Source organism: Eleutherodactylus coqui, chromosome 1 (genome assembly GCF_035609145.1).
Source record: "Eleutherodactylus coqui strain aEleCoq1 chromosome 1, aEleCoq1.hap1, whole genome shotgun sequence".
NCBI lineage: Eukaryota > Metazoa > Chordata > Amphibia > Anura > Eleutherodactylidae > Eleutherodactylus > Eleutherodactylus coqui.
The window spans coordinates 410,999,299-411,012,032 of record NC_089837.1 but is presented as its reverse complement, the minus strand read 5'-3'; the positions used below and the strand labels follow the sequence as shown (position 1 = coordinate 411,012,032).

Genomic DNA, 12,734 nt, shown 5'->3' with positions numbered 1-12,734 from the left:
TTCCATGTTAAAGAGCCTTAAGTCTAGTACCTTATCATTTTTGAATCATATAGGAACCTACAGCACTGTGCATAGGTTTTAGGCAGGTGTGGGAAAAATGCTGCAAAGTAACGATGCTTTCAAGAATAGAAGTCTTATTAGTTTATTTTTATCAATTATGCAAAATGAATGGACAAAAGACAAATCTAAATCAAATTAATATTTGGTCTGACCACCATTTTTTTTCAAAACACCATCACTTCTTTTAGGTACACTTGCACACAGTTTTTGAAGAAACTCGGCAGGGCAGTTTTTTCAAACATCTTGAAGAACTAACCATACATCTTCTTTGGATGTAGACTTGCTCGAATCCTTCTGTCTCTCCATGTATACAGACTCTTTGTTCTTCTTTACACTGCAGATAGTTCTTAATTATATTGTCTGTATGCTTGGGGTGGTTGTTCTGCTGCAGAAAAATAAATTGGAGCCAATCAGACATCTATTTTTGAAAATAAATTCTTACTTTACAGCATTTTTTCTACATCTGCCTAAAACTTTTGCACAGCACTGTATTCTTTACATGGAGTTGAAAGTTTGATATAGTTATCAGATGTTTCCCCTCTCCTTCTGTTCTAAATGTGAAATGATGGAGGCAAATGTCTGTCTTTATCAGGTTCAGAAAAATTAAAACCTGCATTATGAGAGTAATGTTTTTTACAAGACTTCTAGGGTGTGGTGCTCAAAAATTGAAGGGAATGTGTGTAAAACAAAAAAATATAAGGAACACAACTGGTCATGAGGCCTGTGTTAAGTAAAAGAGATGAGATGTACTGTGGATTATCCTGGGCGGAGGGATGTGAAAAGGACTTCAAGTAAAAAAAAATGATATTTTATTGAACTCTTTTCCTTTGCATTTTATGAAAGGTGAAGCGATTAAAAAAATACAAGTTTTGGACCTCATTCAATAGTGCTTTGCATGTAAGTTTTAATTACTGCAGTTCAATGCACTTTTGCAGTAGTTTGACTGCTTTTTAGCTCTGCTTAATTACATCTCTTTTTCAGGCTTTAGGCCTCGCTCACACGGACGTTTTTGTACAGCGTTTAGCGCTGCCTTTTCAGCGCTGCACTAAGCGCTGTACAGCATTCCCATTCATTTCAGTGGGGCTGCTCACACAAGCACCAAAACGCAGTGTCTTCAACGTTGCATTTTGACAGTGATGCATGTGCTGTCTTTGGACGTTTTTGGCTCTGCGTTGCCATTTGACATGAATGGGCAGCAATTTCAGCGCTGCCAAAAAGGTGGGATAACTTGGTACCACGCTTTCGGCATTGCTAAGCACCCTAGCTATACTACCTGAGGAAAAAATCCATACTCATCTAGCTGGCGTCGTCGGGATCCCCGTCGGTGTTCTCTGTAGTTCTGGGCTGGCTGCTGGGCACTTCCCAGGCTGGCAAAGCATCTATTGCTAGTGACGGGATTGAAATCCCGCCTCCCAGCGAGAGATTGCTCTGAGTGACAGCCGGCTCGGTCAATCATAGCTAGTGCTGGATGCACCAATCACACCCATTAAATGGCTATGAATGGAGCATCCAGCACTGGCTGTGATTGGCTGAGCCGGCTCTCACTCAGCTGACTCAGCCAATCAGAGCAATCTCTTGCTGGAAGCGTGGTCTTCAAACCCCGTCACTAGCAAAATTTCCTCTGTCAGTTTGACAAGTGCCCAGCAGCTGGCCCAGAACTATGGAGAACAGTGGTGGGAACCCCGACGGCACCTGCTAGGCGAGTATGGATTTTTTTTCAGCATCCTTGGCTGCATTTTCAGCCGTGCTGAAAACGCAGCCAAAACACTGGCATAATGCATGCCAGCGCTGCTGAAATTAGGCGGAAACAGCAGTTAACACAGCGTTGAAAAACGCAGCGTTTCTGCAAATGCCTGTGTAAGGGCGGCCTTACAATGCAGCTCTGCTTAGTCAGATGCTTGGGCAGATTAATTTAAACCTTGTTGACTTTGTACTAGACTGCGTCAGACTAAGTTCTCTTTCCTACGAGCGTCAGTTTAAAGCTCAGATAGCTGCGATAAAACATTGCAGCTATCGGAGCATTAAATCGTGTGAACGAATGGCAGCCGCGAGTATGCTGCTCTCCCTCCCTTTATTGGCCGGCTCCTATATGAGTCTATGGGAGCTGCCGGCGTTGTGCAGTCCAAAAATAGGTCTTGTCCTATCTTTTGACATAGAGAAATCTCACACCTACTCTGCACCAAAATGGCGCTCGTATGAAAGAGGCCTGAAACCTGTGGGTTTCAGCTATAATTTTCTAGTTTCTGGTATAAATGATAGTAAATCTGATGGGCCATGTGCAGCCACTCCGCATGACTCTAAGCAGCATCTACCTTTTCAAAAAGTCTCAGAGCCAGGCCTAAACCCTCAAAGAGTCACATCTGCACCAAATTTCCAACTTTTTGGCACCAGAACTATGAAGTAAGAGGGTTAATGCTAGTGTTGAGTGATTATTTAAATAATCGAATTTGGAGCGACCGACCCAACTTTAAAAAATAATTGTGAATCAGAACTCCCGATTCCAACTTCCTTTAAAATCAACAGGAGTAAAAATCAGAATTTCTAATTTGGCCTCTAAAGTGGCGGTGGCACAGTGGATAGAACTGCAGTGCTCAGGTCCCATGTTCAAATCCCCATGAAGGTCAGATTCAAACCTAGAATTCTAGCAATGCAAGGCAGCAGTGCCGAACCAGCACACCTGTCCTTTCTGCTCAAAGCTGATATTTGGTGATTTTTGCCAAAAATTTGATCATGTTGCAGTTGCTTTCTGTTTGAATCCTCTTTTCTGTGAAAATTGCATGTATGTACCCAAATAAACCAGTGCAACCTCGAAATTCAGAAATATGGCATTTTCTTTATCTATTCTCATTTGTAGGATACATTTATTAAGTTTTTTTCTTTATTGTAAATGTATTCAAACTGATTGGATGAATGAATGAATGAATGACCGAATGAAGGAGATAATGCAATTTTCTCTTAGCTTTGGAGATTCCGTTGAATTTACAAAACTAAAAGATACAGTGTTATTTCCATTTCCCTTTTAGTTCTGCATCCCATAAACAATATTTCCACTGGCCAAATCAGCAAAAGCCTATTCAATTTAAAGAGGTATTACAGTTTCCCTAACTAACAATGATCCTTTGTATAATGGGAAGTAATACATATTAATATACTATTTGTATCCATTCCTCATGGCTTGTAAAATCTCTGATTGCTTTAATTCAATAGAAACTTTCATTGTTTGCTTCCTGTTCCTGTATTGATTGTACAGGTACATGGCTTGTTATAGTTACAGTGCAGTTATGAGAGTTCTATGTAAACCATAAACAGAACAGATTTTGATTCTCTAGAAGTAAACAATGACGGTTGTTTTGTATACTGCAAGCAAAATTGTTGAAAATCATGAGGTATTGATGTTAACAAAATATATTGAACATTTGTGTGCTTGTTTATCATATCATTATGCAATGAATGTTATTGAAAACTCCATTACATGATTCAAAACAGATCTATGTTGTGCCGGGCATGTTTTATTGAAATGTGTAATACCTTGTGCTCTGTCCATGGAGTTTCTTGGCCATTAGTGCAAGTCCCATAAATGTGCTAGCAAAAACAAAAAAGTGAAAAAACAAAGTTAGTTTTGGCTGAGTGAAGCTGGGTTCACATACATCAGTTGTGTCCAGTGAGCTGTTCTATGCCTGAGCTGGACACAACTGATGACATTTTGGTCCACTTAGTGAACCTGTCCGCTGCAGGGAGACATGCAGAATCAAAACTGATTCACAGGGTGACAAGAATAATCCCATTGACAACTATGGGATCAATTCTGGCATCAGTTTCCCTCCAGTATTTCACTACCATACCAGATAGTGACATATGAGAACCCAACTAATGTTACATCTCAGGGTCCTGAAAGGGAATCAGATCAAGAAAACTGATAAAAAATATTGGTGTAACCTGATATAATTTTGTATATAAAGTCTCCAACCAGGTAAGAGAAATAAAGCAAATAAAGTGCTACAAACAGCTTTATGTGCATAAATCTTAATGGGATCCATGAACGGGAACATGTTTAAGCAATATGATTTTAAACAGGCTTATTCCAACATTATGAAAGTAAAACAGGGGTGATAACTTTATTGGCTAAACAGAAACATAATATTGCAACTTGGTGCAAAGAGACCTCGTCATCAGACACATTTGGTAGAAATGTGTCACATATCACATTTCACAAGGTAACAATGTACAACATTTTTTTCTTGCAAATAAACCTATGACAAAAAATTCTAAAAATCCATTATGAGTATAACCTGTGCCTTAGTTGTCCAAAACCTTCCAATCATAAAAACCTACATTTACAAATTAAAATACAGATATACTGTATATAATACAAATTCTTTAGAAGTATTACCATATCATCATATAAGTTTGCTGTGGTGTAAAGCGTTAGAAAAGATTAACCAATAGGATTTGTGTAGGCAACTTTACTCATTCTTATGAAGAGATAGATAGATAGATAGATAGATAGATAGATAGATAGATAGATAGATAGATAGATAGATAGATAGATATGAGATAGATAGATAGATATGAAATAGATAGATAGATAGATAGATATGAGATAGATAGATAGATAGATAGATAGATAGATAGATAGATATGAGATAGATAGATAGATAGATAGATAGATAGATAGATAGATAGATATGAGATAGATAGATAGATATGAAATAGATAGATAGATAGATAGATATGAGATAGATAGATAGATAGATAGATAGATAGATAGATAGATATGAGATAGATAGATAGATAGATAGATAGATAGATAGATAGATAGATAGATAGACAAAGAGAGAGTTCAAAAGAGGTAATCAATAGAATGACCCCTTCTTAGAAACAACTATCTAAGGGCACTACCTCAAAAAAAAAAGTTCCTTCTGTAGGCCTCAAAATGCATTACTAGCTCAATGACAAATACTGCAAGAATCAATATGCATTCAATACTTCTTTTTCTGGTATCACATGAAGCACATTTCTATAAAAAGCACAATCCAGTGCAGCACAGATCCAGGCAAAGAGGGCTTGTCTTGTCATTCTATCTCACTTATCTCTTAAGTGGTTCTAGAAGTTTTAGGCTAACAGAGAGACACCAAATCTTATGAGCCATTATACTTTAAGTCACGCTTCTGCACAGTTAAGAGAAACATGTAAAAATAACACTGTAATAAGATGTTTTACAGAAAAATTACAGAGAAATTTGCTGAATCAGAATGACTTCACTTCTGAACTATTTCTCACTACACACATGCTGAATAGCGGATTTTAACAGTTATACATGGACAGAATTCTTCATGATGTCATGCTTATGTCATAAAAACTGTTCAGCAGTTTAGGGAATCATCAGGCATAGCTGCTATGAACTTATATGCATAAGCTTCCATGTTGGGACTTCTAGTTCCACAGAACTGGAAAAACTACTTCCTTCTGTGGTATATGTCAGAATCAGATAGATAGATAGATAGATAGATAGATAGATAGATAGATAGACAGACATGAGATAGATAGATAGATAGATAGATAGATAGATAGATAGATAGATAGATAGATAGATAGGATAGATAGATAGGATAGATAGATAGGATAGATAGATAGGATAGATAGACATGAGATAGATAGATACATAGATAGATAGATAGATAGATATGAGATAGATAGATAGACAAAGAGAGAGTTCAAAAGAGGTAATCAATAGAATGACCCCTTCTTAGAAACAACTATCTAAGGGCACTACCTCAAAAAAAAAAGTTCCTTCTGTAGGCCTCAAAATGCATTACTAGCTCAATGACAAATACTGCAAGAATCAATATGCATTCAATACTTCTTTTTCTGGTATCACATGAAGCACGTTTCTATAAAAAGCACAATCCAGTGCAGCACAGATCCAGGCAAAGAGGGCTTGTCTTGTCATTCTATCTCACTTATCTCTTAAGTGGTTCTAGAAGTTTTAGGCTAACAGAGAGACACCAAATCTTATGAGCCATTATACTTTAAGTCACGCTTCTGCACAGTTAAGAGAAACATGTAAAAATAACACTGTAATAAGATGTTTTACAGAAAAATTACAGAGAAATTTGCTGAATCAGAATGACTTCACTTCTGAACTATTTCTCACTACACACATGCTGAATAGCGGATTTTAACAGTTATACATGGACAGAATTCTTCATGATGTCATGCTTATGTCATAAAAACTGTTCAGCAGTTTAGGGAATCATCAGGCATAGCTGCTATGAACTTATATGCATAAGCTTCCATGTTGGGACTTCTAGTTCCACAGAACTGGAAAAACTACTTCCTTCTGTGGTATATGTCAGAATCAGATAGATAGATAGATAGATAGATAGATAGATAGATAGATAGATAGATAGATAGATAGATAGACAGACATGAGATAGATAGATAGATAGATAGATAGATAGATAGATAGATAGATAGATAGATAGGATAGATAGATAGGATAGATAGATAGGATAGATAGACATGAGATAGATAGATACATAGATAGATAGATAGATAGATAGATAGATAGATAGATAGATAGATAGATAGATATGGGATAGATAGATAGATACATAGATAGATAGATAGATAGATAGATAGATAGATAGATAGATAGATAGATAGATAGATAGATAGATAGATAAATAGATCGGATTAGACCTGTTAAGTGACCTTTACCCCTTGTTATTCAGCAGATCATTAATTATTTATTTTTACACTATCTTTATTAGGCTGACCAAAAAATATCCAAAAAAGTAAAGAATAAAGTATATTTTCAAAATTTCATACAGATAATGAAATTCTAGAAGTGATATTATAACTTAATACATTTCTTTATCATTTCCATCAGTAAAATACTTTTATTACTAAATGTTTTCATCCTAAATGCAGCATTTACAATTTAATTATAGGGTATTTAAAATAGACATTTCCATCTAAAATCCAATCAGGAATCAACACTTTACCTGGAGGCATTAAATTATCATCTTGATTTTGCATTTGTAAACTGGCAGGGAAAAGTGTGACTTCTGGATACTAAGAGGTCAAGTGCGACTGCTCAAATATTTTTCTTACAAAATGACGGATTTATTAGACAAATAAGAAGTCCGGCTGAAGCAAAACCCCTAGTGATTGAATTCTGACGTTAAGTCAACAACAACTTCAACTACATCACTGCTCCAAGATTTAGTCATGATGGTAGAGATTACTGAACAAATAAGAGCCTGAAATGAATACAAATTTCCTCTGATCTGCCCCTGGCGCCTTCCTTCTGACATTCTCTTCCATATGCTACCCCTATTCATATTGTATTCTAATTAAGAGATGGGCCTCATTTCTCAAGTAGTCAGACTGCCATTTTCAGCCCATCTCCTTCACTGTCAAAATCCTTTTATGATATTATCACACCAACTATATATTCTTACATATAGCATCTGCTAATTGCATTTACTAAACTAAGATAGATAGATAGATAGATAGATAGATAGATAGGATATATAGGATAGATAGATAGATAGATAGATAGATAGATAGATAGATAGATAGATAGATAGATAATGCTATAGATAAATTATAAATGTGATAGATAGATAGATAGATAGATAGATAGATAGATAGATAGATAGATAGATAGATAGATAGATAGATAGATAGATAGATATGAGATAGATAGATATGAGATAGATAGATAGATAGATAGATAGATAGATAGATAGATAGATAGATAGATAGATAGATAGATAGATAGATAGATAGATAGATACATCCTACAGACACCTACATGATATACAACAGAATGCTGATTTACCTGGAATGGACAAGCTGCTTGGCTGTATGAGCTGTGACACTATTGCAGTGGGATTCTGAGAGTGGAGCTGTCTCCTACTCCCTGGTGCTGAAATGTCTCCAGAGCCCACAGATTAGATCTCTTTTCCGCAAGCACATAATAAAGTGCTCATGTTATAGCGGTTGGTTTGCTTTATATTTATATGTTATCTATAACACATCAGTGGTATGACTGCTGAGCAAAAGTTTTAGGCAGGTGTGGAAAAAATGCTCCAAAAATAAGATTTTTTAAAAATCAAAAATAGGTGTCTGATTGGCTCCAAATGCATTCTGCAGCAGGACAACAACCCCAAACATAAAACCTACGTTATTAAGAAGTATTTTCAGTGTAAAGAACAAGGAGTCCTGGAAGTAATGATATGGCCCCCACAGAGCACTGATCTCAACATCATCAAGTCTGTCTGGGATAACATGAAGTGCCAGAAGGATTTGAGCAGGCCTGCATCCTCAGAAGATCTGTGGTTAGTTCTCCAAGATTCTTGGAACAACCTCTCTACCGAGTTCCTTCAAAAACTGTATGCAAGTGTATCTAGAAGAATTGATGCTGTTTTGAAGGTAAAGGGTGGTCACACCGAATATTGATGTGATTTGGATTTCTCTTTTGTTCATTTACTTTGCCCTTTGTTAATTGACAAAAAATAAACTATTAAACACACTTTTGTTTGAAAACATTCTTACTTTGCAGCATTTTTAACACACCTGCCTAGAACATTTCCACTGTAATGTATAAGGAAAACTCATCACGTCTGCCTGCAGAATATTAACTTTTAACAGAAGTTGGAGTCAATGTAGAACATGCAGCACTTAGAGTACACTTTTATCAATGCCTGTCATATATTATGTATAAAATTCAATTCACCCCCACCTGGAAACAATACAACCTGACTTATTCCATTTTATACACTACAATCTCAGCTCTACAGGAATTGTACAAAGTTATAAAATACATGGATTTTATTTAGATCCGTCTTTTTATTATTGTGGTGTCCTGGTTTCTGTGCATGTTGCTGCTGAAACTGTGTGAGTGTGTATGGGAAATGTTGGCCATATGAATCTCCAGTCACCGGGCTCTAACTGGTAGTCTTTTATAAGCCCAGTAGAAGACATGAGCTTGTCCTGTCAGGCCTCCACGCATCATCTGCCTTGAAAGCAATTTGATTTTATTTACATTCATATGCTGGTTTAATTACTGTGTTGATGAATAGCCTGCAGGAATTGAGTTACAAATCCTTAACCACAAGCGACAGAAATACAGGAGAAAGGATCAGATGAGATGGTGCCTTGCGTCTCCTCAAAAGCTGACATCACCAGCATCCCATCTGCAGTAAAAAGGTGAAAAACTAGACCAGATTCTGCAACATTGTATACATCCTACTTATTTGCTAAAAATATCTATAAGAGTGCAAACACATTTTCTGATTATTACAAGGAGGCTACATATTATCTACTTATCTAGTGCAGTTAAATGCAGTTTATTGTTCCCTGTTAGCAGCCATTTCAGCAGATACTGCGATGTTCTGCATTAGGATCATCTGCTTTCTATGTTTACTACTTTACTCACATACAGTGTATCCAGGTCGGAGATCCTCTAGAAACATTCTCATACATATTTGTGAATGATATGAGCAGCTTTACCGTTATCTGCAGTTTTTTTTTTAACAAAATCCTTTTTCCTCGTGACAACTGATGACTATTTCTGCTAGTGCTGACTGTTGTCAAGTTGTGATAATTCACGACAATCATAAATGTGTGACAAGTTGTCACTGTCTTTTATATCCAATGTTGCTAAAAGTGCAATCTGACTCCCTTCTCATTATATAAAAGTGCATGTGTAATATCTGCAGCGCTATATTGGTGTTGTGCATTGAAAAGGTAGCGGATATTAAGCAGAATACAGTATGTGGGGGACTTTTTTGTTTTGATTAATAGATCCATGTGGCTAACGGTCTGACATATGGTGTGCGAAGCAGCTTGAGATGCTACCTAAGGCATCCCCTACGGCCATTAACATATTAGAGGCTTATGTGCAGTCAGACAGTCAGACTTCATCTAGAGCCCAACGTAGAGAGAGCTTGCAAAGCAGAGCTGTTTGATATAGGCTTTCAATAATGCATCACTCCTCAATTTTAAGAGAGAAGAAGCTTGTTGTGCTGGGGAGATGGTAGAGTCCTAGTAAAGTTCAGTGACAAATCTGCTTCTCTTTCTACACTTTATAAGGGTATAGTCACACAAATGATTTTTACGTACGATTTTCTGCTGATACAAATTAGACCAAAATCATACTGCAATAAAGGATATTTCTTTAAATGGTCATATTCACACATGCATTTTTTATTGGACTAACAGTCCAAGTAAAAAAATTGTAGTATGTCTTATTTTGTTGCAATTTTTAGAAGAAAATCACCCATTCAAGTCTATGGGTGCATTTAAAAAAACGGATTGCACTGATTTTATGCAATTGCGATCCGTTTTTATGGCATGGAACCATGGTGACCTTAAAAGTGTGTACAACCATAAAGCCATCATTCTTTTTTTTTAACATGCATATAAATTAGATGCAAAGCAAATGAAAACTACACCGAAAAAGTGCAGAAACGCATAAGATATAATTCACATGGGCATTTTTTCAGTCCTGAAAAATCGGAATGATTTTTTTTGCGTGATTTATACATGATTTTATACATTTCTGCAATTTTTCCATGCTATTTTCAATCATTTTGCATTCAATTTTTATGTGTGTAAAAAAATGCATAATGGGTTCTGTACACATTTTGATTCAACCTTTTTTTTTAAGGTTGCCATAGTTACATGCGATAAAACAGATCACAATCGCAACAAATGAGTGCAACCCATTTTTTAAAATGCACCTATAAACTTGAATGATTGATTGTCGCCCGAAAATGCAACAAAATAGGACATGTGATATTTTTTGCTTGGACTGTTCATCCAAAGAAAAAGAACACACATGTGAAAATCACAATTTAAAATAAAATGCTTCATTTCCATCTGATTTTGGTCAGATTTTTATAAATGAAACATTGTGTGAAAAAAAACTTGCGCAGAACCAGGAAATGCACAGAACCTAGCATGCGTTTTGTTTTAACGTGTGTAAAAATTGGATACAAAGTGGATGAAAATAAAATGGAAAGATGGCAGAAACGCATAAGATTGCACACAAAAAAAATTGGTCCAGCTTTTCAAGGCTGCAAAAAAAATGGCCATGTGAATATACCCTAACGTAAACGTGTGGTAGGATCCGTTTTGTTTACGTTAGCAGTAGGTTCATTCTGTTTACCCATAAACAAATAATGTGGTAGTAGTAGGGCTGAGTTTGTCATTTGGTTCTTAGAATTGTTCGCCATAGTAGTGCTGCAGAGAGTACATGAGAGTTAACATAATGTAACATAATGCACAGAAGAAACAGGAAACAGTCCATTGGCAAATTCCACTGAACGTTATAATATATATATATATATATATATATATATATATATACACACACATACATACATACACACAAGCACACAAAAATAAATTTCTTAATAGGCAGATAAGACTGAAGAATTTCTTAATTAATAAAAAAAGGATAAAGATAGGGGCGTCTAATATCTCGCAGTCTTTATTCTAAGAAGCCATCCTGCAGGAGTTGGGTTTGTTTTATTGTAGACATTATTAACAAGCCGGTCACCTCTCCATGATCTAGACTGGTACCATTTAACACTATTAAGCAGGTGGAGTGCTCGCCCTGTGAAGTGGGTATAATAGTGTTAATAAGGCGCTTTGATGGGCTCTTGTTTTCAGAGAGAATGCCTTTAGGCAGATGGGATGAGACACATGAGTGCAAGTGAAATTGCCATAATCTCCCCAGAACAGGGAGACTGTTTTATACTCAATCTGGCATTAAATCTAATCCAGAAATGTACTTGGCATAAAAAGAATAAAATCGCAACTTCTAGTCTTCTTCTGCTAGAAGCAGAAATTGTCCGATGAAGAGCTAGATTTCATAAATATCCTTGCTAAATTGCAACGATCTGAGCGCAATCGTACTAATAAAGGAAAAGCAGGAGAAGCATGTCATACAGAGTACACAAGTTTCATATGCCGCTGTTATAATGCGCCTGTATAAAGTCGCATAGGTGAAGAGAATTAACATAAATCATTATTAGTTATTAGGATTTGCTGTAAACGACTGTGTGGCTAGAAAGGGAGAGAGCAGCTCCAAAGCCCATCTGCCAGTCGTGCCGCAATAGATTGCAGAGAAAATAAATGTCCTTACCCCATTACAATGTTCCTTGTCTGTAGCCAAAAGCCAAACAAAAGCAATAAATACAGAGCTTTTCTCTCCACTATTCAGCTGTGACTGCTCTCATCAGCTCTTCCTCTACAAAAAGCTCCATAGCTGCCTGAAAATATTGCATTTTATATCACCAAAGGGCGATTAATATTGCATTAACTGTATTTAACATTTTCAAGAGCCAGTGATCTGCAATGAGCAAATATAGACTGTGTCACAAGAAGCAGCAGAGCTGGCGGAGGCGCACCGAAACGTCGCACATGTTTTCTGTAGTATTATTATCTTGTCTTTCTTTTTTGGATATTTATACACTTATGGTATATAGGGTGATGTGTTTGAAGTAAAGAAAGCCCTGCTAATGGTCTGTTAAAGTATGCCGCCTGTGTCTGGAGACGTTCAAGTCTCTGCCTTCATTAAATGTTTATTGTCAACACTTCAGTGAAAGGGGAAAGTCTCCTGGAAAGTGAATTTCCACTGTTGGAAGCTGTCAACA

General features: G+C 36.4%; 1 long non-coding RNA gene across 1 annotated transcript; it reads right to left on the bottom strand.

Moving 5' to 3' along the window:
- Positions 1 to 349: 349 nt before the first annotated feature.
- LOC136612637 (uncharacterized) lies at positions 350 to 12,303 on the bottom strand. Its single transcript, XR_010790409.1, has 3 exons — positions 12,224 to 12,303; positions 3,589 to 3,642; positions 350 to 445 (listed from the first exon to the last, which is right to left on the bottom strand). It is a non-coding gene; the product is annotated as an uncharacterized lncRNA (long non-coding RNA).
- Positions 12,304 to 12,734: the final 431 nt, after the last annotated feature.